Source organism: Anomaloglossus baeobatrachus, chromosome 4 (genome assembly GCF_048569485.1).
Source record: "Anomaloglossus baeobatrachus isolate aAnoBae1 chromosome 4, aAnoBae1.hap1, whole genome shotgun sequence".
Taxonomy (NCBI): Eukaryota; Metazoa; Chordata; class Amphibia; order Anura; family Aromobatidae; genus Anomaloglossus; species Anomaloglossus baeobatrachus.
Genome location: NC_134356.1, coordinates 383393228 through 383419482, shown reverse-complemented (window position 1 = coordinate 383419482; position 26255 = coordinate 383393228). Strand labels below are relative to the sequence as shown.

At 44.7% G+C, this 26255-nt stretch overlaps 1 protein-coding gene across 2 annotated transcripts in view; it reads left to right on the top strand.

The window, feature by feature from the left end:
- Positions 1–26255, top strand: part of SEMA3E (semaphorin 3E) — a 391499-nt gene that overhangs the window by 7156 nt on the left and 358088 nt on the right. The gene's annotated exons all lie outside the window — the stretch shown is intronic.

Sequence of the window (26255 nt, the reverse complement as noted above, 5' to 3'; positions counted from 1 at the left end):
CCCAGGCACGTCCAGCAAGGTAGGCAGATGGTGGTGGCCATCTGCAGGAGTTGGTGACGGTCAGTGGAACGGTAGGACCGGGGTCGGGCGGTGACCCGCCGGTACTGAACCGGGGTGCCGATTTGAGCCAAGCACCAGGCAGGGTACTCAGACCCCGACTAGGCTTAAAGCCAACCTTTAGTCAAATTTCCTGATTGTGGTCTGGACCTCAGGGGTTCATTCCCACCTAAGTCCCGATTGAAGGCAACACCCCAACCGTTCCGGATAAACGCCACCGCCAAGGGCCAGAGATCCACAGGGCCAGCATCTGCGGGCAAACGGGCTCCTCCGACACGTATATGCCGGGGAGCGGACTACCGGTGCCCAGGAATTGGAGTCAAGATACAACACACAGGTGTAGGGAAAACACAGCCACCATCAACCCATCCAGGGAGAACACCGCAGCCAGCTGTGGGCCCCGTCCATCCGGCCGTTTGGTTTACCAGAGACTCTGTCCATCTGTGTCTGAGTGAGTACACCTGTGCCATCCGGCACCGTGCTGCGCTGCACCGCAACACTGCACCCTGCAAACCCATCCTACGGGAAACCTCCCATCCTAGGGGCCCCGGGACCAACAGCCCCTACCTACGGAGGGGTCAACACCTAGCTGCTCCCCGCCATCGCTCCCGGGAACCCCGTCACCAGCAGCAGTGGTGCCCACCATCACCACAACCCGTGGGTGGTGTCACGAACTCTCTATATATCACAAAAATCCAATTCAATTCCCCTTTTCACCCGTGGGTGAGGAGCGCTGCTCGAGCCCCGGGTCCAGCCCCACTTGAGCCACCGAGGAGAAGGCACCGGATCCGGGGCGCGATCTCCCCGAGCAGCCCCCGCGACGGGGAAGCTGGCCCCCGCCCCCGACACAAACAAGTCTGTGGACCGCATGGGAGAGTTGGAGAGAAGTGTCCCCCAATCTTCAAAAGTAAAAGCCCCCCAGTATACGTGTGTGTATAGCATTGTGTCTATTTATGTGTGTGTCTGAGAGTATAGGATTGTGTCTGTCTGTGTATGTATGACTATTTGCATGTGAATTTTTTCAAATAGGTATATGCTCATATGTGACTATATCTTTATATGTGTCTGTATGTGTATATGGCTGTACACTGTGTGTGGGTAAAGCTGTATGCTGTGTGTTTGTGTATACGGCTGTACGCTGTGTATGTGTATATGGCTGTACGATGTGTATGTGTTTATGGCTGTACGCTGTGTATATGTGTATACGGCTGTATGCTGTGTGTGTGTATATGGCTGTGTGTGTATGGCTGTATGCTGTGTGTACACGGCTGTATGCTGTGTGTGTGTATATGGCTGTACGCTTTTGTGTGTGTGTGTATTGAGCTGTATGCTCTGTGTGTATACGGCTGTGTTCAGTGTGTGTGTATATGGCTGTATGCTGTGTGTGTGTGTATACGGCTATATGCTGTGCGTGTATACGGCTGTATGCTGTGTGTGTGCATATGGCTTTACGCTGTGTGTGTATATGGCTGTATGCTGTGTGTATACAGCTGTATGCTGTGTGTGTGTGTGTGTATACGGCTGTATGCTGTGTGTGTATATGGCTGTATTCTGTGTGTGTGCGTATGTATGCTGTATACTGTGTGGAAGGTACTGAAGAAAGAATGGATGTATTGCCGCGCTACCACCAATGTGAAAAAGTGTTCATTAATATTAGTAATTTATTTTACAGGTCGACGCGTTTCTAGGATCAAGTCCCCTTCCTCAGGACCATGGAAATCAACAAGTTGGTTGTTGGTCCTTAGGAAAGGGAATTAATCCCAGAAACGCGTCGACCTGTAAAATAAATTACTAATATTAATCAACACTTCTTCACATTGGTGGTAGCGCAGCAATACATCCATTCTTTCTCCAGTACCTTCCAGATTATTCACAAGGAGCTGCAACAACCGCCGTTAAATTATACCCTATAGAGGAGTTGTGCCTGCCCCAACCCTGCCAGATGACTGGTTTCAATTTTACCTAACTCACCATATATTTTACCCTATTACCCTATTTTTTGCTCTCTTTTGTTTTAATCCTGATACACAGACCATGTGTGATCCCTACGGAGACATGTTTTTTTTTCCGGCAGCACAGATGACAAGGGCCAATAGAAGTCTATAGGGCCGTGAAAAACACGTACAGCACACAGATGGCATCAGTGTATAGTCCGTGTGACATCTGTGTTTCGTACGAGTTTCACATTGAAAATATAGCCTAAGCTTTGTAATTGTACATGTAGTTAGCTGGGTTACAGTACTGTATCTATGTAGTAAGCATGGTTTTGCTCCTATATCTATACAGTAAGCTCAGTTATGGTACCATATTTAAGCAGTAAGCTTAGTTCTGGTACTATGTCCTATACAGTAAGCTTGTTCTATTCCCGTAGCTATGCAGGAGGCTTGCTTCTGTTGCTGTTTCTATGTAGTAGACTGAGTAAGTACGATTTTGTTCCTGCATGGGTACAGTAAGCTTGGTTCTGTACCCGTACCTATACAGCAAGCTCGGTTCTGCTCTTGTATCTCTGTAGTAAGCTCAGTTCTGATCTCGTATCTCTGTAGTAAGCTTGGTTCTGTTCCCATATCTCGTGGTAAGCTTGGTTCTGCTGCCATATCTTTGTAGGAAGCTCGGTTCTGCTCCCATATCTCTGTAGTAAGCTTGGTTCTGCTCCCTTATCTCTGTAGTAAGTTTGGTTCTGCTCCATTATCTCTGTAGTAAGCTTGGTTCTGCTCCTTTATCTCTGTAGTAAGCTCAGTTCTGCTCCCATATCTCTGAAGTAAGCTCTGTTCTGATCTCGTATCTCTGTAGTAAGCTCAGTTCTGCACCCTTATCTCTGTAGTAAGCTCGGCTCTACTCCCATATCTCTGCAGTAAACTCGGCTCTGCTCCCGTATCTCTGCAGTAAGCTCGGTTCTGCTCCCATATCTCTGTAGTAAGCTCTGTTCTGATCTCGTATCTCTGTAGTAAGCTTGGTTCTGCACCTTTATCTCTGCAGTACGCTCGGTTCTGCTCTCTTATCTCTGTAGTAAGCTCGGTTCTGCTCCCATATCTCTGTAGTAAGCTTGGTTCTGCACCCTTATTTCTGTAGTAGGCTCAGTTATACTCCTATATCTCTGTAGTAAGCTTGGTTCAGCTTCCATATCTCTGTAGTAAGCTCGGTTCTGCTTCCATATCTCTGTAGTAAGCTCGGTTCTGTTTCCTTGTCTCTGCAGTAAGCTCAGTTCTGCTCCTGTATCTCTGCAGTAAGCTTGGTTCTGCTCCCTTATCTCTGTAGGAAGCTCGGTTCTGCTTCCATATCTCTGCAGTAAGCTTGGTTCTGCTCCCTTCTCTCTGTAGTAAGCTCAGTTCTTTTCCCATATCTCTGTAGTAAGCTCCTTGCAGTTCCCATATCTATGTAGTCATCTTAGATCTGTTACAGTATCTATATACGCAGTAAGCAAGGATCTGTTCCAATATATTTGTAGCAGTCTGTTCATAATGCCTGTTACCACTGCTGCTTTAATGCAGTGGCCAGAGATAAACAGACCAAAGGGGGCTGCCGCAACTTGAGGGCTATTGCCTTATGATTGCCCCCCAGGCTAAAATGTGCCAGCCAGCCCCTGCAGAGTGGTACAGGGTATATAATGCTGTACATCTTAGTTTTACACACAGAATGAATTCCATAAAAAGGAGTAAATAACGAAAACCCTGTAAAGTTCTTTACGAGATAGGCAGATCTATGGTAATAATAATACTAATTTTATTTATATAGTGTCAGTATATTCCACATCTCTTTACAGTTAGTCACTAATGGAATGTTACACATACATTTCATATACATATCAGTAATGAATATACGTATGTATTCACTAAGTATATAGTGTATAGATAATGCATATTATGTTAACACAGAATGGAAGTATAGAGCATCTGGCAGAATGTGCAGACATTACTAATACTTTAGAAACTGGTAAAGTAATAGCTCTTCCTCAATTAAGAAGATGATTATTTGTAACCTTGAAAAATTACAACGTAGTCTGTAAGTGAACACAAATACCCCTTGTGGAAGTTTCAGAGGTACAGACTTGCTTTTATTCAGGAGGACCAAAATTGACAATATCACATCTTTGGACCACAATTTGCTAAAACTTGATCAAACAACTTTTTATTTCTTCTGGTATAATGTACTGCTTTGTGTTAGTATCTTAAGAAGTATAGTTGGAGTGTATACACATAAGGACAATACAATATACCAGTAGATAAAATAACAAGTATTTGTTTTAGTGTTTGCATTAAAATATTTGTTTTTATAGAAAATGAAGTTGTGTGATATTTGTAATTTAGTATTAGAGATGCTCTTCAGAGAGGAACAAGCCTTGAACTGTAATCCCGCCTATAGGATGTAGCAATCCTAAAATTCAGCCTCGACACTTTAGCAAGACTTAGGATAAAAGCCAAACCAGGTTCTCAGTTTGCAGACAGTGTTTCGGGGTTTTGCCGCTCATCAGTGAAAATAGGAGATGTGATTTGGCTTCATGAGAATCTTATATCCAAATCAATTTCATGCTTTGCACTGACGAGAGGCAACACCTCGAACACTGTTTCCATATTCTGCTTTGGCTAAGTCAAATGGTAAGACTTGTTAAAGTAACAATATTAAATTTTAGGATTGCTACTTTCAATATGTGGCACTAGAGTTCATACAGGAAGTAGTAGGAGTATCAATGTGGCTGCTGGGGAAGCTCATGCAAATCTTTTTGCCTAACGGGGGCCTTACACGCAACAACATCGCTAACGGGATGTTGTTGGGGTCACGGAATTCGTGACGCACATCTGGCCTCGTTAGCAACGTCATTGCATGTGAAACGTACGAACGACCGCTAACGATCAAAATTACTCACCTAATTGTTGATCATTGACACATCATTCTAATCTCATATATCGTTGCTGTTGCAGGATGCAGGTTGTTCGTAGTTCCTGAGGCAGCACACATCGCTACGTGTGACACCCCAGGAACGAGGAACAACAGCTTACCTGCGTCCTCCAGCAACAAGGTGGAAGTGACTTTCATTCGGCTGCTCTCCGCCCCTCTGCTTCTATTGGACGGCTGCCATGTGATGTCGCTGTGACACCGCACGAACCGTTCCCTTAGAAAGGAGGAGGTTTGCCGGCAACAACGACGTTGCTAGGCAGGTAAGTATGTATGATGGGTCCTAGCAATGTTGTGAGCCACGGGCAGCGATTTGCCCGTGATGCACAACTGACGGGGGCGGGTGCTTTCACCAGCAACATCTCTAGCGATGTCGCTGCATATAAAGCAGCCTTAACTCTATTTTATGACCATTACTTTTTAGAACCAAAATGTTTTTATTGAAAATTTCAAAATCTAATTTACACACAAATATGGAATTACCAAACCCCAAATCTCCCATCCCAGTCACCCAGCACACATTCAATAAGTACGTAAGACATGTATTGAAGAGTCGCAGCTTTTTGAAAGAAAAAAGAGATATTAGGTAAAAAAGCAAATGGAGGTTAATATTATTCCTACCGGCCATTTGTTATGCACAGTGCTAGCAATGGCGGAGCTTCAAGCAAATGATTCACTATAACATTTTGCGACTAAAATCAACAGGGCTCAATTCTCAGCTTCAGTTTAGAACAGACCAAGGTGAAATCTAAACAGGTCCCTAAACGTTAGAACTGAATCACCAATCTTAAGCCCACTTTACATGCTAAAATATATCTTACAATGTGTCGGCGGGGTCACGTCGTAAGTGACACACATCCGGCATCGTAAGGTACATTGTAGTGTGTGACAGGTACGTGTGATTGTGATTGAACGAAAATCTGTTCATCGCATACATGTCGTTCATTCCTCATGAATTGAACGTGCAGTTGTGCAATGTTTCCGAGGCAGCACACATCGCAGTGTGTGACACCCCGGGAACATTGAACAGATCTTACCTGCGTCCTGCGGCTCCCGGCCGGTAATGCGGAAGGAAGGAGGTGGGCAGGATATTTACATACCGCTCATCTCCACCCCTCCGCTTCTATTGGCCGGCTGCCTCGTGGCGTCAATGTGACGCCGAACGTCCCTCCCACTCCAGGAAGTGGACGTTCGCCGCCCACATCGAGGTCATATGTAAGGTAAGTACGTGTGATGGGGGTTAATCGTTTGTGCGGCACATTCAACAAAATTGAACGTGCCACACATACGATGGGGCGGTTTAGTTTGCATACAATATCGTATGCGAAATCGTAACATGTAATGCAGGCTTAAGGGGCCCATATTTTGTCAAATGTAGGAATACAATTCTTTTTCAAGTATATCCCCTTTTCTAAGTTTATCAATCAGTTTATTTTGTTAATAAATTCTGAAATAGTTGGAGTTTGGTCTGAGATCCAGTATTGTGCTATCAGTTTTCTAGCCATGAATAGCATACAGGGGGATACAGCTAGCGTTCCCTCCTCATCTACAGTCAGATCTTCAATTTATCCCAATATACACACAAAGGGTTTGAAATTTAGCTCAGTCAGATATACTCTGTTAATAATTCCAACTACCCCTCTTCAGATTACTACCAGGTTAGGGCATGACCACAACATATGGAGCATGGCAGCAGAGTCTGCCTTACAGCAAGGGCATTATGACCATTACTTACATACTGTGGTGGATCAGTTACACAAAAACTGAATGTCATCTCTGCTATGGGTGCACTTATGTAAAATTCTAATGCTATTTTGCATGCATGTTCTGGCAGAAGTGCAGAATAGAACAGGTGTCACTTTAAATAGTTTATTGCTTAGGTTTGCCCTTTTTTATTGGACAGATCAGCTACCTCCTCAGGACAGTATTGTTGAAAAGCTACCATGAAATTGACACTCAATAAAATTTAACATATCCAATATTTTATAACATTTACCTATTGGAGCACTTAAAGGGGTTGTCATTTTCAATTACCCAGCTGCAGTTTTTCTAAAAAATGAAAAATAACAAAAAACTAATCCCAGTTTAATCACCACACCTAGACCCAAAGCTGAGATTCATTGCTACTCCCAATGTCTGGTATTGACTGGTGCGCTGACTTCACGTCAACAGCATGGTACCCGATCAGTGAGCTCTGTAGGTCTGCCCGTGTACACTATATTCCCAACTCAAAGCCTGTGAGCTCATTGGTCGGCTGCTGCATACATGATGTCAGAGCCGCAGTCAATACCTGACAACAAGAACATCACTGTAGGCTCACCACTGGACATGGGAAGGGGGAGTAAAATGTGGCTTTTTTTTAACAAACTGCAGCAGAGATGAATGGGAACAACTCTTTTAAAAGAACATTTTCACATAATGGACATTGAACTAGAATAGTATAGGACTAAAATATCTAATGACTACAGTGAGAAGTTTAAATGAGGTGGTGGTCAAGTAGATGGTATGGCTCTATTTATAGTGTATAGGGTCAGCATGATGGCTCAGTGGTCGTCTTATTTTCAAATACCATCAAGGATAACATCTGTAAGAGGTTCCTATTTTCTCCCAATGGGTTTGTTTCCTCTAGGTCCTCTTGTCTCCTCCCACACTCCAAACACAGTGATAGAGAAATTAGATTGTGAGCCCCAATGGGAACAGTGATGATTACATCTGTAATTCACTATGAATTAATGGTGCTATATAAGTGAGTAAAATGAATAAAAATTACTAAGAAAATAATTAAGTACACAGCTTGTTGGAGCAGCACGGCTCAATTCAGCTCAGCTAAAATTTCTCCATGGTCTAGTGTCATATGTTGAGATATGTGAAGTCAGATGACCAGTTTTACAAAATAACATGATTTTCGACAATCTCTGTTGGGGTATGTATATGCTATATGTCTATATGTTATATTATATATATATATATATATATATATATATATATATATATATATATATATATATATATATATTTATATATATATATATATATATATATATATATATATATATATATATATATATATATATATATATATATATATATATATATATATTTATATATATATATATATATATATATATATATATATATATATATATATATATATATATATATATATATATTTATATTTATATATATAATATATATATGTTATATATTACCACCAGTGGATGTAATGTGCATTCTATTGATAAAGTATTGCATTTATATAATAAAAAAAAATTGAAAATTCATGGAAAGTTGAGATGGACACATCTGCATTTCAATGTGATTTTCACACCTCTGTAATCTAATGTTCCAATACTAGAATTATTCGGGTACATTCTAGAGTGATATCATTTGTATTTTAGCTAAAACACTTTTTTAATGAGTGTTCACTATTTTGCTAATGTGCAGTTCAATTGCTGAAGGTTGATTTAGTAAGTGGTCCTGGAGCCTAACGTCTGAGGAAGTATTACCCTATGATAAGATACAGAAAGACACACAGCTTGGTTGCACCTGGAGCAATCTGGCATTGGTATCTGGACTCAGCATACACTAAATTCCATCTGATGAATGTCACAATGGAATTTGCTGTTATATAGGGGTATTACAATTTGTATTTACTGTAAAATATTGGATTCCTAAATGTTATCTAAGGATTACCATATGGACCACTATGTGAGCTGTTCTTTACATTAGCTATTTTAGTTTGTTTTTAATAACTTCATCTATTTAATAAAAACTGAATAACATTTGAAAGTTTCTTTTTTTTTTCATTCTGTCCATCTGGGCTGCTAATTGACATGACCATAGTACAGTCTGACACCCCATCTATTCTCATGATGTGGAATAGGCCGCTTGTTTGATGGTTTCTTAGGTAAAAATAACAACTAGCAATCTGACTCATGCACTGACCATTACATAAGAATTTTGCTTGAGCGTGTAGACATATGGATAAGTTTGACAAAATTAAATTACAGAACCGAACTGTGCTACTATTCCTGTATTTTATAAGTAATCCCCTTAAGCCCCTAAATAAGGTGCACCGATACCCAGTTGCCTTCTGTACTCCTTGTACCAATGTCATTAGCTCCTTGGTTAAAATATTACAAACAAGGCATTAATTTAGGCTTTTTCAGCTAAAGCAAATTCAATCTTATTCAAAAGAACTATGTTATATGGCACAGTATATTGTTGATTAGATTGGTTTGATATTGCTTCTTTGGATAAAATTGCTAGAATTATAAAGATAGATAGATAGATAGACTGTAGAATGTAAGAGAAGTGCTGATGAGCAAAAGTGTACCATAAATGTTTTGAACGTTTGACTTTCAGGCTCTACATTCTCACCATCCACTACAGCTTTGCTTATGAGACTACCTTAATTTTATAGACAATCATCTTGGCTATCTCATACATAAATTGGACTTGCAACAATTTAGTATATGATTAGTTATCCAGATTCTTGTCATGTCACTGCTGTGTTACTGTTTTGCTCCTGGTATTTGAAAAATTGTTTTCTTCCTGTTTCCTACAAATTACAACCTGTTCTCATATTCCAAAATAGCTCAGTGTGCTATTGGTTGGTTTTCAAGTGAAAGATCATTTTTTCAAATCGAGGCGCAGCCATGAAGAAGAATTCCCAAGAAAAGAGAAACCGCATAATCCATCTCATCGATAGCGATCTATTGGTCAAGAACATTGCTAAACTGCATCTTGTGAGTGCCATGAATGTTGTAGGAAAATTAAATTAAGTCCGTCCATCCATTCAAAAGCCAAGAGGTGGAGATCCAGGCAAATTATCAGAGTAAACAAGTCAGCTCATCACAAGTAGAGTTGAGCGCGGTTCGTGGTTCGTGGTTCTCCAGTTCTAGGCTCGAGTGATTTTGGGGCATGTTCTAGATCGAACTAGAACTCGAGCTTTTTGCAAAAGCTCGATAGTTCTAGAAACGTTCGAGAACGGTTCTAGCAGCCAAAAAACAGCTAAATCTTAGCTTGGTTTCTGCTGTAATAGTGTAAGTCACTCTGTGAATCAAACTATTATCACATTTCAGTGTATAGTGTGCGTGAACAGCGCCTTCAGATCACTGCTGTTTCTATAATGGCGATCGCCATTTTTTTTTTTTTTTTCTTGTCTTCCTTCCCTAAGCGCGCGCGTCTTGTGGGGCTGGCCAGCATGTCAGCCAATCACAGACACACACACACCTAAGTGGACTTTGAGGCAGAGAAGCAACGGCATGTGTGATAGGATCTGCATGTCACATGTCCCTGCATTATAAAACCGGACATTTTCTTCACGATCGCCATTATCTGCCTTCTGCGTCTTTGGTGTCAGACATCACTGTCGCAGTTCCGTCCTTTGTCCTATCGCCGATACAGCTGTATGCGCTGCATACACAGCGTTAGACAGCTTAGGGAGAGCACATTCTAGCAGTCCTTTTAAGGGCTCGTACCGGCAGGGTCAGAGAGCCATAGGTGACAGGTCCTGCAAACAGCGCCAGCGTCTGTGTAGCCCAGGTCAGGGATTTCCTCCCTGCATTTCACCATTAGGAGGGAATGGAAAGGCAGGCTTCCATTCCTCTACCCAGAGCACCACAATCCTGCCACTGTACCCTCTTGTCCTCTGCACACTCCAACTCATTCTAACTAAGCCATTATACTAGCAAACACTCAGTGTACCTAGTGGCATCCTATCTGTGGCTATTGGACTTTGCTATAGTCCCACTAGTGCAAAGACATTTGCAGAGCACATCTGCCTGCATTGCACACTCCAAGTTTTTTAAACTAAGCAATTTTACTAGCAAACACTCAGTGTACCTAGTGGCATCCTTTACGTGGCTATTGGACTTTGCTATAGTCCCACTAGTGCAAAGACATTAGCAGAGCACATCTGCCTGCATTGCACACTCCAAGTTTTTTAAACTCAGCCATTATACTAGCAAACACACAGTGTACCTAGTGGCATCCTATACGTGGCTATTGGACTTTGCTATAGTCCCACTAGGGCCAAGACATTTGCAGAGCGCATCTGCCTGCGTTGCACACTCCAACAAATTATAACGAAGCCATTATACTAGCAAACACTCAGTGTACCTAGTGGCATCCTATACGTGGCTATTGGACTTTGCTATAGTCCCACTAGTGCCAAGACATTTGCAGAGCACATCTGCCTGCATTGCACACTCCAAGTTTTTTAAACTAAGCAATTTTACTAGCAAACACTCAGTGTACCTAGTGGCATCCTATACGTGGCTATTGGACTTTGCTATAGTCCCACTAGTGCAAAGACATTAGCAGAGCACATCTGCCTGCATTGCACACTCCAAGTTTTTTAAACTCAGCCATTATACTAGCAAACACACAGTGTACCTAGTGGCATCCTATACGTGGCTATTGGACTTTGCTATAGTCCCACTAGTGCCAAGACATTTGCAGAGCGCATCTGCCTGCGTTGCACACTCCAACTAATTATAACGAAGCCATTATACTAGCAAACACTCAGTGTACCTAGTGGCATCCTATACGTGGCTATTGGACTTTGCTATAGTCCCACTAGTGCCAAGACATTTGCAGAGCGCATCTGCCTGCGTTGCACACTACAACAAATTATAACGAAGCCATTATACTAGCAAACACTCAGTGTACCTAGTGGCATCCTATACGTGGCTATTGGACTTTGCTATAGTCCCACTAGTGCCAAGACATTTGCAGAGCGCATCTGCCTGCGTTGCACACTCCAACTAATTATAACGAAGCCATTATACTAGCACACACTCAGTGTACCTAGTGGCATCCTATACGTGGCTATTGGACTTTGCTATAGTCCCACTAGGGCCAAGACATTTGCAGAGCACATCTGCCTGCATTGCACACTCCAAGTTTTTTAAACTAAGCAATTTTACTAGCAAACACTCAGTGTACCTAGTGGCATCCTATACGTGGCTATTGGACTTTGCTATAGTCCCACTAGTGCAAAGACATTAGCAGAGCACATCTGCCTGCATTGCACACTACAAGTTTTTTAAACTCAGCCATTATACTAGCAAACACACAGTGTACCTAGTGGCATCCTATACGTGGCTATTGGACTTTGCTATAGTCCCACTAGTGCCAAGACATTTGCAGAGCGCATCTGCCTGCGTTGCACACTCCAACTAATTATAACGAAGCCATTATACTAGCAAACACTCAGTGTACCTAGTGGCATCCTATACGTGGCTATTGGACTTTGCTATAGTCCCACTAGTGCCAAGACATTTGCAGAGCGCATCTGCCTGCGTTGCACACTCCAACTAATTATAACGAAGCCATTATACTAGCACACACTCAGTGTACCTAGTGGCATCCTATACGTGGCTATTGGACTTTGCTATAGTCCCACTAGTGCCAAGACATTTGCAGAGCGCATCTGCCTGCGTTGCACACTACAACAAATTATAACGAAGCCATTATACTAGCAAACACTCAGTGTACCTAGTGGCATCCTATACGTGGCTATTGGACTTTGCTATAGTCCCACTAGTGCCAAGACATTTGCAGAGCGCATCTGCCTGCGTTGCACACTCCAACTAATTATAACGAAGCCATTATACTAGCACACACTCAGTGTACCTAGTGGCATCCTATACGTGGCTATTGGACTTTGCTATAGTCCCACTAGGGCCAAGACATTTGCAGAGCACATCTGCCTGCATTGCACACTCCAAGTTTTTTAAACTAAGCAATTTTACTAGCAAACACTCAGTGTACCTAGTGGCATCCTATACGTGGCTATTGGACTTTGCTATAGTCCCACTAGTGCAAAGACATTAGCAGAGCACATCTGCCTGCATTGCACACTCCAAGTTTTTTAAACTCAGCCATTATACTAGCAAACACTCAGTGTACCTAGTGGCATCCTATACGTGGCTATTGGACTTTGCTATAGTCCCACTAGTGCCAAGACATTTGCAGAGCGCATCTGCCTGCGTTGCACACTACAACAAATTATAACGAAGCCATTATACTAGCAAACACTCAGTGTACCTAGTGGCATCCTATACGTGGCTATTGGACTTTGCTATAGTCCCACTAGTGCCAAGACATTTGCAGAGCGCATCTGCCTGCGTTGCACACTCCAACTAATTATAACGAAGCCATTATACTAGCAAACACTCAGTGTACCTAGTGGCATCCTATACGTGGCTATTGGACTTTGCTATAGTCCCACTAGTGCCAAGACATTTGCAGAGCGCATCTGCCTGCGTTGCACACTCCAACTAATTATAACGAAGCCATTATACTAGCACACACTCAGTGTACCTAGTGGCATCCTATACGTGGCTATTGGACTTTGCTATAGTCCCTCTAGTGCCAAGACATTTGCAGAGCGCATCTGCCTGCGTTGCACACTCCAACTAATTATAACGAAGCCATTATACTAGCACACACTCAGTGTACCTAGTGGCATCCTATACGTGGCTATTGGACTTTGCTATAGTTCCTCTAGTGCCAAGACATTTGCAGAGCGCATCTGCCTGCGTTGCACACTCCAACTAATTATAACGAAGCCATTATACTAGCAAACACTCAGTGTACCTAGTGGCATCCTATACGTGGCTATTGGACTTTGCTATAGTCCCACTAGTGCAAAGACATTAGCAGAGCACATCTGCCTGCATTGCACACTCCAAGTTTTTTAAACTCAGCCATTATACTAGCAAACACACAGTGTACCTAGTGGCATCCTATACGTGGCTATTGGACTTTGCTATAGTCCCACTAGTGCCAAGACATTTGCAGAGCGCATCTGCCTGCGTTGCACACTCCAACTAATTATAACGAAGCCATTATACTAGCACACACTCAGTGTACCTAGTGGCATCCTATACGTGGCTATTGGACTTTGCTATAGTCCCACTAGTGCCAAGACATTTGCAGAGCGCATCTGCCTGCGTTGCACACTACAACAAATTATAACGAAGCCATTATACTAGCAAACACTCAGTGTACCTAGTGGCATCCTATACGTGGCTATTGGACTTTGCTATAGTCCCACTAGTGCCAAGACATTTGCAGAGCGCATCTGCCTGCGTTGCACACTCCAACTAATTATAACGAAGCTATTATACTAGCACACACTCAGTGTACCTAGTGGCATCCTATACGTGGCTATTGGACTTTGCTATAGTCCCACTAGGGCCAAGACATTTGCAGAGCACATCTGCCTGCATTGCACACTCCAAGTTTTTTAAACTAAGCAATTTTACTAGCAAACACTCAGTGTACCTAGTGGCATCCTATACGTGGCTATTGGACTTTGCTATAGTCCCACTAGTGCAAAGACATTAGCAGAGCACATCTGCCTGCATTGCACACTCCAAGTTTTTTAAACTCAGCCATTATACTAGCAAACACTCAGTGTACCTAGTGGCATCCTATACGTGGCTATTGGACTTTGCTATAGTCCCACTAGTGCCAAGACATTTGCAGAGCGCATCTGCCTGCGTTGCACACTCCAACTAATTATAACGAAGCCATTATACTAGCACACACTCAGTGTACCTAGTGGCATCCTATACGTGGCTATTGGACTTTGCTATAGTCCCACTAGGGCCAAGACATTTGCAGAGCACATCTGCCTGCATTGCACACTCCAAGTTTTTTAAACTAAGCAATTTTACTAGCAAACACTCAGTGTACCTAGTGGCATCCTATACGTGGCTATTGGACTTTGCTATAGTCCCACTAGTGCAAAGACATTAGCAGAGCACATCTGCCTGCATTGCACACTCCAAGTTTTTTAAACTCAGCCATTATACTAGCAAACACTCAGTGTACCTAGTGGCATCCTATACGTGGCTATTGGACTTTGCTATAGTCCCACTAGTGCCAAGACATTTGCAGAGCGCATCTGCCTGCGTTGCACACTACAACAAATTATAACGAAGCCATTATACTAGCAAACACTCAGTGTACCTAGTGGCATCCTATACGTGGCTATTGGACTTTGCTATAGTCCCACTAGTGCCAAGACATTTGCAGAGCGCATCTGCCTGCGTTGCACACTCCAACTAATTATAACGAAGCCATTATACTAGCAAACACTCAGTGTACCTAGTGGCATCCTATACGTGGCTATTGGACTTTGCTATAGTCCCACTAGTGCCAAGACATTTGCAGAGCGCATCTGCCTGCGTTGCACACTCCAACTAATTATAACGAAGCCATTATACTAGCACACACTCAGTGTACCTAGTGGCATCCTATACGTGGCTATTGGACTTTGCTATAGTCCCACTAGTGCCAAGACATTTGCAGAGCGCATCTGCCTGCGTTGCACACTACAACAAATTATAACGAAGCCATTATACTAGCAAACACTCAGTGTACCTAGTGGCATCCTATACGTGGCTATTGGACTTTGCTATAGTCCCACTAGTGCCAAGACATTTGCAGAGCGCATCTGCCTGCGTTGCACACTCCAACTAATTATAACGAAGCTATTATACTAGCACACACTCAGTGTACCTAGTGGCATCCTATGCGTGGCTATTGGACTTTGCTATAGTCCCACTAGGGCCAAGACATTTGCAGAGCACATCTGCCTGCATTGCACACTCCAAGTTTTTTAAACTAAGCAATTTTACTAGCAAACACTCAGTGTACCTAGTGGCATCCTATACGTGGCTATTGGACTTTGCTATAGTCCCACTAGTGCAAAGACATTAGCAGAGCACATCTGCCTGCATTGCACACTCCAAGTTTTTTAAACTCAGCCATTATACTAGCAAACACTCAGTGTACCTAGTGGCATCCTATACGTGGCTATTGGACTTTGCTATAGTCCCACTAGTGCCAAGACATTTGCAGAGCGCATCTGCCTGCGTTGCACACTCCAACTAATTATAACGAAGCCATTATACTAGCACACACTCAGTGTACCTAGTGGCATCCTATACGTGGCTATTGGACTTTGCTATAGTCCCACTAGGGCCAAGACATTTGCAGAGCACATCTGCCTGCATTGCACACTCCAAGTTTTTTAAACTAAGCAATTTTACTAGCAAACACTCAGTGTACCTAGTGGCATCCTATACGTGGCTATTGGACTTTGCTATAGTCCCACTAGTGCAAAGACATTAGCAGAGCACATCTGCCTGCATTGCACACTCCAAGTTTTTTAAACTCAGCCATTATACTAGCAAACACTCAGTGTACCTAGTGGCATCCTATACGTGGCTATTGGACTTTGCTATAGTCCCACTAGTGCCAAGACATTTGCAGAGCGCATCTGCCTGCGTTGCACACTACAACAAATTATAACGAAGCCATTATACTAGCAAACACTCAGTGTACCTAGTGGCATCCTATACGTGGCTATTGGACTTTGCTATAGTCCCACTAGTGCCAAGACATTTGCAGAGCGCATCTGCCTGCGTTGCACACTCCAACTAATTATAACGAAGCCATTATACTAGCAAACACTCAGTGTACCTAGTGGCATCCTATACGTGGCTATTGGACTTTGCTATAGTCCCACTAGTGCCAAGACATTTGCAGAGCGCATCTGCCTGCGTTGCACACTCCAACTAATTATAACGAAGCCATTATACTAGCACACACTCAGTGTACCTAGTGGCATCCTATACGTGGCTATTGGACTTTGCTATAGTCCCTCTAGTGCCAAGACATTTGCAGAGCGCATCTGCCTGCATTGCACACTCCAACTAATTATAACGAAGCCATTATACTAGCAAACACTCAGTGTACCTAGTGGCATCCTATACGTGGCTATTGGACTTTGCTATAGTCCCACTAGTGCAAAGACATTAGCAGAGCACATCTGCCTGCATTGCACACTCCAAGTTTTTTAAACTCAGCCATTATACTAGCAAACACACAGTGTACCTAGTGGCATCCTATACGTGGCTATTGGACTTTGCTATAGTCCCACTAGTGCCAAGACATTTGCAGAGCGCATCTGCCTGCGTTGCACACTACAACAAATTATAACGAAGCCATTATACTAGCAAACACTCAGTGTACCTAGTGGCATCCTATACGTGGCTATTGGACTTTGCTATAGTCCCACTAGTGCCAAGACATTTGCAGAGCGCATCTGCCTGCGTTGCACACTCCAACTAATTATAACGAAGCCATTATACTAGCACACACTCAGTGTACCTAGTGGCATCCTATACGTGGCTATTGGACTTTGCTATAGTCCCACTAGTGCAAAGACATTAGCAGAGCACATCTGCCTGCATTGCACACTCCAAGTTTTTTAAACTCAGCCATTATACTAGCAAACACTCAGTGTACCTAGTGGCATCCTATACGTGGCTATTGGACTTTGCTATAGTCCCACTAGTGCCAAGACATTTGCAGAGCGCATCTGCCTGCGTTGCACACTCCAACTAATTATAACGAAGCCATTATACTAGCAAACACTCAGTGTACCTAGTGGCATCCTATACGTGGCTATTGGACTTTGCTATAGTCCCACTAGTGCAAAGACATTAGCAGAGCACATCTGCCTGCATTGCACACTCCAAGTTTTTTAAACTCAGCCATTATACTAGCAAACACACAGTGTACCTAGTGGCATCCTATACGTGGCTATTGGACTTTGCTATAGTCCCACTAGTGCCAAGACATTTGCAGAGCGCATCTGCCTGCGTTGCACACTCCAACTAATTATAACGAAGCCATTATACTAGCACACACTCAGTGTACCTAGTGGCATCCTATACGTGGCTATTGGACTTTGCTATAGTCCCACTAGTGCCAAGACATTTGCAGAGCGCATCTGCCTGCGTTGCACACTACAACAAATTATAACGAAGCCATTATACTAGCAAACACTCAGTGTACCTAGTGGCATCCTATACGTGGCTATTGGACTTTGCTATAGTCCCACTAGTGCCAAGACATTTGCAGAGCGCATCTGCCTGCGTTGCACACTCCAACTAATTATAACGAAGCCATTATACTAGCACACACTCAGTGTACCTAGTGGCATCCTATACGTGGCTATTGGACTTTGCTATAGTCCCACTAGTGCAAAGACATTAGCAGAGCACATCTGCCTGCATTGCACACTCCAAGTTTTTTAAACTCAGCCATTATACTAGCAAACACTCAGTGTACCTAGTGGCATCCTATACGTGGCTATTGGACTTTGCTATAGTCCCACTAGTGCCAAGACATTTGCAGAGCGCATCTGCCTGCGTTGCACACTCCAACTAATTATAACGAAGCCATTATACTAGCAAACACTCAGTGTACCTAGTGGCATCCTATACGTGGCTATTGGACTTTGCTATAGTCCCACTAGTGCCAAGACATTTGCAGAGCGCATCTGCCTGCGTTGCACACTCCAACTAATTATAACGAAGCCATTATACTAGCACACACTCAGTGTACCTAGTGGCATCCTATACGTGGCTATTGGACTTTGCTATAGTCCCACTAGGGCCAAGACATTTGCAGAGCACATCTGCCTGCATTGCACACTCCAAGTTTTTTAAACTAAGCAATTTTACTAGCAAACACTCAGTGTACCTAGTGGCATCCTATACGTGGCTATTGGACTTTGCTATAGTCCCACTAGTGCAAAGACATTAGCAGAGCACATCTGCCTGCATTGCACACTCCAAGTTTTTTAAACTCAGCCATTATACTAGCAAACACACAGTGTACCTAGTGGCATCCTATACGTGGCTATTGGACTTTGCTATAGTCCCACTAGTGCCAAGACATTTGCAGAGCGCATCTGCCTGCGTTGCACACTCCAACTAATTATAACGAAGCCATAATACTAGCAAACACTCAGTGTACCTAGTGGCATCCTATACGTGGCTATTGGACTTTGCTATAGTCCCACTAGTGCCAAGACATTTGCAGAGCACATCTGCCTGCGTTGCACACTCCAACTAATTATAACGAAGCCATTATACTAGCAAACACTCAGTGTACCTAGTGGCATCCTATACGTGGCTATTGGACTTTGCTATAGTCCCACTAGTGCCAAGACATTTGCAGCACGTCTGCCTGCGTTGCACACTCCAACGAATTATAACTAAGTTACATTGTCAGGGATATTTATTCTTTATTATTCTGCTGTTAATAAAGCTAGACCACCACTGCAATCTTCACCACCTCTCAATTTTTACTACCACATTTTCAGTCCACAATCTTGTCGCAATCAACATGAGTGGCAAAATGACAGATGCTGGTGGAAAGGGGAAGAGGCGTGGTGGAAAAGGCAAAAAATGTTTTGTCAGTGGGGAAGGTGGCAAAGCTCCATTATCATCTGCTGAAGATAGACCATCTACTAGCAAAAGTAAGATGTCTACTACTTATTGTGGACAATCCGATGTGCTCCCTTTTTTACGGACACGAACAAGAGGAACAAAGGTAGATGATGGGCAAAAAAGGAAAATGCTTGAATGGATCTCAAGTGGTCCAACAAGTGCCCTCTCAGCCACTTCAAGTACCGCATCCAAAAAACACCATTCCTCTGAGTTGTCATCCCAATCACACTTGATTTCTCCCAGCTCTGAAGTCTCCATCAGCCCTGCACAGTATGGTGGAACTGAGATGGCTGAGTCTGCAGAGCTGTTCAGTCACACTATAGCCTGGGAATCAGAGGTCTGCTCCCAAGCTACAGTGAGTACAGAACAGGAAATGGTCTGCAGTGATGCCCAGAACCTTTGTGACTCAGATTCAGGCCGTGAGGACCAAGTTTCTGAGCATAATGTTGACCCTTTGTCACAAACTGTAACACCTGTGGTTATAGACAATGAGGAACATACTGATGAAGATGAGACGCAGATACCCGATTGGGATGACAACTTAAATATTCGGTCAGGGCAAGAAGAGGCTCGGTCTGAGGGGGAGGGGAGTGCAAACACAACAATTGATGATGACGTTCTAGATCCCACCTACTGTCAACCCCCAGTCAGGCACTCGAGGAGGTCAACAGAGGCGGTGGAGGAGGATGCAACCGACGACGAAGTTACCTTGCGCCTTCCTGGACAGAGTCGGAGCACTGGTAGCACGTCTACAACTGCATCCTCAGCCACCACTCTGCCTATGAGCATTATTCGGGGTGGATCAACAGGTCGCATGGCCTCTAAGCCTTGCCTAGCCTGGGCCTTTTTTCACATCGAAAAAGATCGCCCAACTCATGTGATATGTAACATTTGTCATGATTCTGTTAGTAGAGGTCAAAACCTCAGCAGTTTGACAACTTCTTCCATGAATCGTCACATGAATAAATATCATAAGTCCCGGTGGGAAGCTCACCGTGCTGCAATGCCGGCTAGCGGAGCGAACCATCCACCGCCCGCCCCTTCCAGTGCATCCGCGCGCTCTTCATCTTCTAGGACTGTGGGGACAGCTGTCACACCTGTTTTTCCACGCAAAACTTCCACCACTGTAATCGCAACAGGCAGTTTGCTTGTAAGGTCGTCAGTTGGTTTGGAAGGGGAAACAAGTGAGTGTGTACAGCTCTCTCAGACATCGATAGCACCAACGTTGGATGAAGGCAACATCATGTCTCCGCCTGCACTTTCCTCACAAACCTGCATTTTTCCAGGGACACCCTACTCAACACCATCTACACACAGCAGCCAGATCTCTGTCCCTCAGATGTGGTCAAATAAAAGGCCACTTCCTCCGACCCATGACAAAGCTAAGAGGTTGACTCTATCCCTCTGTAAGCTGTTGGCTACCGAAATGCTGCCTTTCCGCCTAGTGGACACACAGGATTTTAGAGACCTTATGTCTGTCGCTGTGCCCCAGTACCAGATGCCTAGTCGCCACTACTTCTCTAAGAAAGGTGTGCCCGCGCTACACCAGCATGTCGCACACAACATCACCGCTTCCTTGAGAAACTCTGTGTGTGAACGGGTGCATTTCACCACCGATACTTGGACCAGTAAGCATGGACAGGGACGTTACATGTCGCTGACTGGGCACTGGGTAACTATGGTGATAGATGGTGAAGGGTCTGCTGCACAAGTCTTGCCGTCCCCACGACTTGTGTGTCAATCCTCTGTCTGTCCAAGTTCCGCCACAGCTTCTGCATCCTCCACCTCATCTGGGTCCTCCACCTCCGCCCCAAGCCTGCCTGGTCAGGCCACCAGCGTTCTCACTGCGCAGAAGGAATCACGCACGCCTCATTACTATGCTGGCAGCCGAGCGCAACGGCATCAGGCGGTCTTTAGCTTGACATGTCTTGGTAATAAGAGTCACACAGCTGAGGAGTTGTGGTCAGCTCTGCGGTCCGAGTTTAATAAATGGTTGTCTCCACTCAACCTGCAGCCTGGTAAGGCCGTGTGCGACAATGCTGCAAACCTGGGTGCGGCCCTTCGCCTGGGCAAGGTGACACACGTACCTTGTATGGCTCACGTGTTGAACCTTGTCGTGCAGCAATTTTTAACACACTATCCCGGCCTAGATGGCCTTCTGAACAGGGCACGAAAACTGTCTGCTCACTTCCGGCGTTCAAGCGCCGCAGCTGAGCGACTTGCATCGCTCCAGAAGTCTTTCGGCCTGCTGGTTCATCGCCTGAAATGCGATGTGGCGACACGCTGGAATTCAACTCTACACATGTTACAGCGACTGTGGCAGCACCGCAGAGCCCTGGTGCAATACGTCATGACGTATAGCCTGGGCCAACGAGATGCAGAGGTGGGGCAGATCACCCTGATGGAGTGGTCTCAGATCAAGGACCTATGCACCCTTCTGCACAGTTTCGACATGGCGACGAATATGTTTAGCTCTGACAATGCCATTATCAGCATGACGATTCCAGTCATTTACATGCTGGAGCACACGCTAAACACTATTCGGAGTCAGGGGGTGGGACAACATGAAGGGGAGGAACTACAGGAGGATTCATATGTGCAAGGGACAACAACATCACCAAGATCCAGACGTTCATCATCACCAACGCAGCAGGCATGGGACCATGGGGAACAGGGATCGACAAGGGCGCATAGTAGCAGGCGAAATGTTGAGCAAGGTGCAGGAGAACATGAAGAAATGGAGGACGAACTGTCCATGGACATGGAAGACTCAGCGGATGAGGGAGACCTTGGTCAAATTTCAGTTGAAAGAGGTTGGGGGGAGATGTCAGAGGAAGAAAGAACGGTTAGCACCTCTATGCCACAAACACAGCGTGGACTTGGTCCGCATGGCTGCGCAAGACACATGAGTGCCTTCTTGTTGCACTACCTCCAACATGACAGTCGTATTGTCAAAATTAGAAGTGATGATGACTACTGGATTGCCACACTATTAGATCCCCGGTACAAGTCCAAATTTTGTGACATAATTCCAGCCATAGAAAGGGACGCACGTATGCAGGAGTATCAGCAGAAGCTGTTACTCGATCTTAGCTCGGCTTTTCCACCAAACAACCGTGCAGGTGCAGGGAGGGAATCTCCCAGTTGTAACTTGACAAACATGGGACGGTCTCGTCATCTTCACCAGTCTACCCGTACCAGTAGGACCGTATCTGGTGCCGGTAACAGCAATTTTATGGAATCTTTTCATAATTTTTTTAGACCCTCCTTTGCAAGGCCACCAGAGACAACAAGTCTGACACATACTCAACGGCTGGAGAGGATGATACAGGAGTATCTCCAAATGAACATCGATGCCATGACTGTGCAACTGGAGCCTTGCTCCTTTTGGGCTTCAAACATAGAAAAATGGCCAGAGCTCTCCAGTTACGCCTTGGAGATTTTGTCGTGTCCAGCTGCCAGCGTTGTCTCTGAACGTGTATTCAGTGCTGCTGGGTGTGTGCTGACAGATAAGCGCACGCGTCTGTCCAGTGACAATGTGGACAGACTGACGTTCATCAAAATGAACAAGTCATGGATCCAGAAGGAATTTACTACCCCTGTGTCATCCTGGGGAGAGTAAATGCTTGTGGATTTGGAATGTGCTTGATGCAAATCAAAACATCCTGTTTGCAACTAGGGCCCAAGTGCTGCCACTGATGGGGTGGGTGTCTGTGTGGCCCAATTTTTGGAAAAAAGGGAGACTCCGCTTGGAGTAACCCTTGCTTGCTGTGTTTTTAAAAGAAGCCAAGATGAACAGAGCTGGGATCAGGAAAGACTTTGCTACCTACCCCGGTGTCATCCTGGGGACGGATAAGAATGGCGTATTTTTGAATGTGCTTGATGCAAATCTAGCTGTGAAGTGTACAACTGGGGCACAACTGCTGCCACTGAAGGGGTGGGTGTGTGTGGGCCCAATTTTTGGAAAAAAGGGAGACTCCGCTTGGAGTAACCCTTGCTTGCTGTGTTTTTAAAAGAAGCCAAGATGAACAGAGCTGGGATCAGGAAAGACTTTGCTACCTACCCCGGTGTCATCCTGGGGACGGATAAGAATGGCGTATTTTTGAATGTGCTTGATGCTAATCAAAACATCCTGTTTGCAACTAGGGCCCAAGTGCTGCCACTGATGGGGTGGGTGTCTGTGTGGCCCAATTTTTGGAAAAAAGGGAGACTCCGCTTGGAGTAACCCTTGCTTGCTGTGTTTTTAAAAGAAGCCAAGATGAACAGAGCTGGGATCAGGAAAGACTTTGCTACCTACCCCGGTGTCATCCTGGGGACGGATAAGAATGGCGTATTTTTGAATGTGCTTGATGCAAATCTAGCTGTGAAGTGTACAACTGGGGCACAACTGCTGCCACTGAAGGGGTGGGTGTGTGTGGGCCCAATTTTTGGAAAAAAGGGAGACTCCGCTTGGAGTAACCCTTGCTTGCTGTGTTTTTAAAAGAAGCCAAGATGAACAGAGCTGGGATCAGGAAAGACTTTGCTACCTACCCCGGTGTCATCCTGGGGACGGATAAGAATGGCGTATTTTTGAATGTGCTTGATGCAAATCAAAACATCCTGTTTGCAACTAGGGCCCAAGTGCTGCCACTGATGGGGTGGGTGTCTGTGTGGCCCAATTTTTGGAAAAAAGGGAGACTCCGCTTGGAGTAACCCTTGCTTGCTGTGTTTTTAAAAGAAGCCAAGATGAACAGAGCTGGGATCAGGAAAGACTTTGCTACCTACCCCGGTGTCATCCTGGGGACGGATAAGAATGGCGTATTTTTGAATGTGCTTGATGCAAATCTAGCTGTGAAGTGTACAACTGGGGCACAACTGCTGCCACTGAAGGGGTGGGTGTGTGTGGGCCCAATTTTTGGAAAAAAGGGAGACTCCGCTTGGAGTAACCCTTGCTTGCTGTGTTTTTAAAAGAAGCCAAGATGAACAGAGCTGGGATCAGGAAAGACTTTGCTACCTACCCCGGTGTCATCCTGGGGACGGATAAGAATGGCGTATTTTTGAATGTGCTTGATGCTAATCAAAACATCCTGTTTGCAACTAGGGCCCAAGTGCTGCCACTGATGGGGTGGGTGTCTGTGTGGCCCAATTTTTGGAAAAAAGGGAGACTCCGCTTGGAGTAACCCTTGCTTGCTGTGTTTTTAAAAGAAGCCAAGATGAACAGAGCTGGGATCAGGAAAGACTTTGCTACCTACCCCGGTGTCATCCTGGGGACGGATAAGAATGGCGTATTTTTGAATGTGCTTGATGCAAATCTAGCTGTGAAGTGTACAACTGGGGCACAACTGCTGCCACTGAAGGGGTGGGTGTGTGTGGGCCCAATTTTTGGAAAAAAGGGAGACTCCGCTTGGAGTAACCCTTGCTTGCTGTGTTTTTAAAAGAAGCCAAGATGAACAGAGCTGGGATCAGGAAAGACTTTGCTACCTACCCCGGTGTCATCCTGGGGACGGATAAGAATGGCGTATTTTTGAATGTGCTTGATGCAAATCAAAACATCCTGTTTGCAACTAGGGCCCAAGTGCTGCCACTGATGGGGTGGGTGTCTGTGTGGCCCAATTTTTGGAAAAAAGGGAGACTCCGCTTGGAGTAACCCTTGCTTGCTGTGTTTTTAAAAGAAGCCAAGATGAACAGAGCTGGGATCAGGAAAGACTTTGCTACCTACCCCGGTGTCATCCTGGGGACGGATAAGAATGGCGTATTTTTGAATGTGCTTGATGCTAATCAAAACATCCTGTTTGCAACTAGGGCCCAAGTGCTGCCACTGATGGGGTGGGTGTCTGTGTGGCCCAATTTTTGGAAAAAAGGGAGACTCCGCTTGGAGTAACCCTTGCTTGCTGTGTTTTTAAAAGAAGCCAAGATGAACAGAGCTGGGATCAGGAAAGACTTTGCTACCTACCCCGGTGTCATCCTGGGGACGGATAAGAATGGCGTATTTTTGAATGTGCTTGATGCAAATCTAGCTGTGAAGTGTACAACTGGGGCACAACTGCTGCCACTGAAGGGGTGGGTGTGTGTGGGCCCAATTTTTGGAAAAAAGGGAGACTCCGCTTGGAGTAACCCTTGCTTGCTGTGTTTTTAAAAGAAGCCAAGATGAACAGAGCTGGGATCAGGAAAGACTTTGCTACCTACCCCGGTGTCATCCTGGGGACGGATAAGAATGGCGTATTTTTGAATGTGCTTGATGCAAATCAAAACATCCTGTTTGCAACTAGGGCCCAAGTGCTGCCACTGATGGGGTGGGTGTCTGTGTGGCCCAATTTTTGGAAAAAAGGGAGACTCCGCTTGGAGTAACCCTTGCTTGCTGTGTTTTTAAAAGAAGCCAAGATGAACAGAGCTGGGATCAGGAAAGACTTTGCTACCTACCCCGGTGTCATCCTGGGGACGGATAAGAATGGCGTATTTTTGAATGTGCTTGATGCAAATCTAGCTGTGAAGTGTACAACTGGGGCACAACTGCTGCCACTGAAGGGGTGGGTGTGTGTGGGCCCAATTTTTGGAAAAAAGGGAGACTCCGCTTGGAGTAACCCTTGCTTGCTGTGTTTTTAAAAGAAGCCAAGATGAACAGAGCTGGGATCAGGAAAGACTTTGCTACCTACCCCGGTGTCATCCTGGGGACGGATAAGAATGGCGTATTTTTGAATGTTCTTGATGCAAATCTAGCTATGAAGTGTACAACTGGGGCACAACTGCTGCCACTGAAGGGGTGGGTGTGTGTGGGCCCAATTTTTGGAAAAAAGGGAGACTCCGCTTGGAGTAACCCTTGCTTGCTGTGTTTTTAAAAGAAGCCAAGATGAACAGAGCTGGGATCAGGAAAGACTTTGCTACCTACCCCGGTGTCATCCTGGGGACGGATAAGAATGGCGTATTTTTGAATGTGCTTGATGCAAATCTAGCTGTGAAGTGTACAACTGGGGCACAACTGCTGCCACTGAAGGGGTGGGTGTG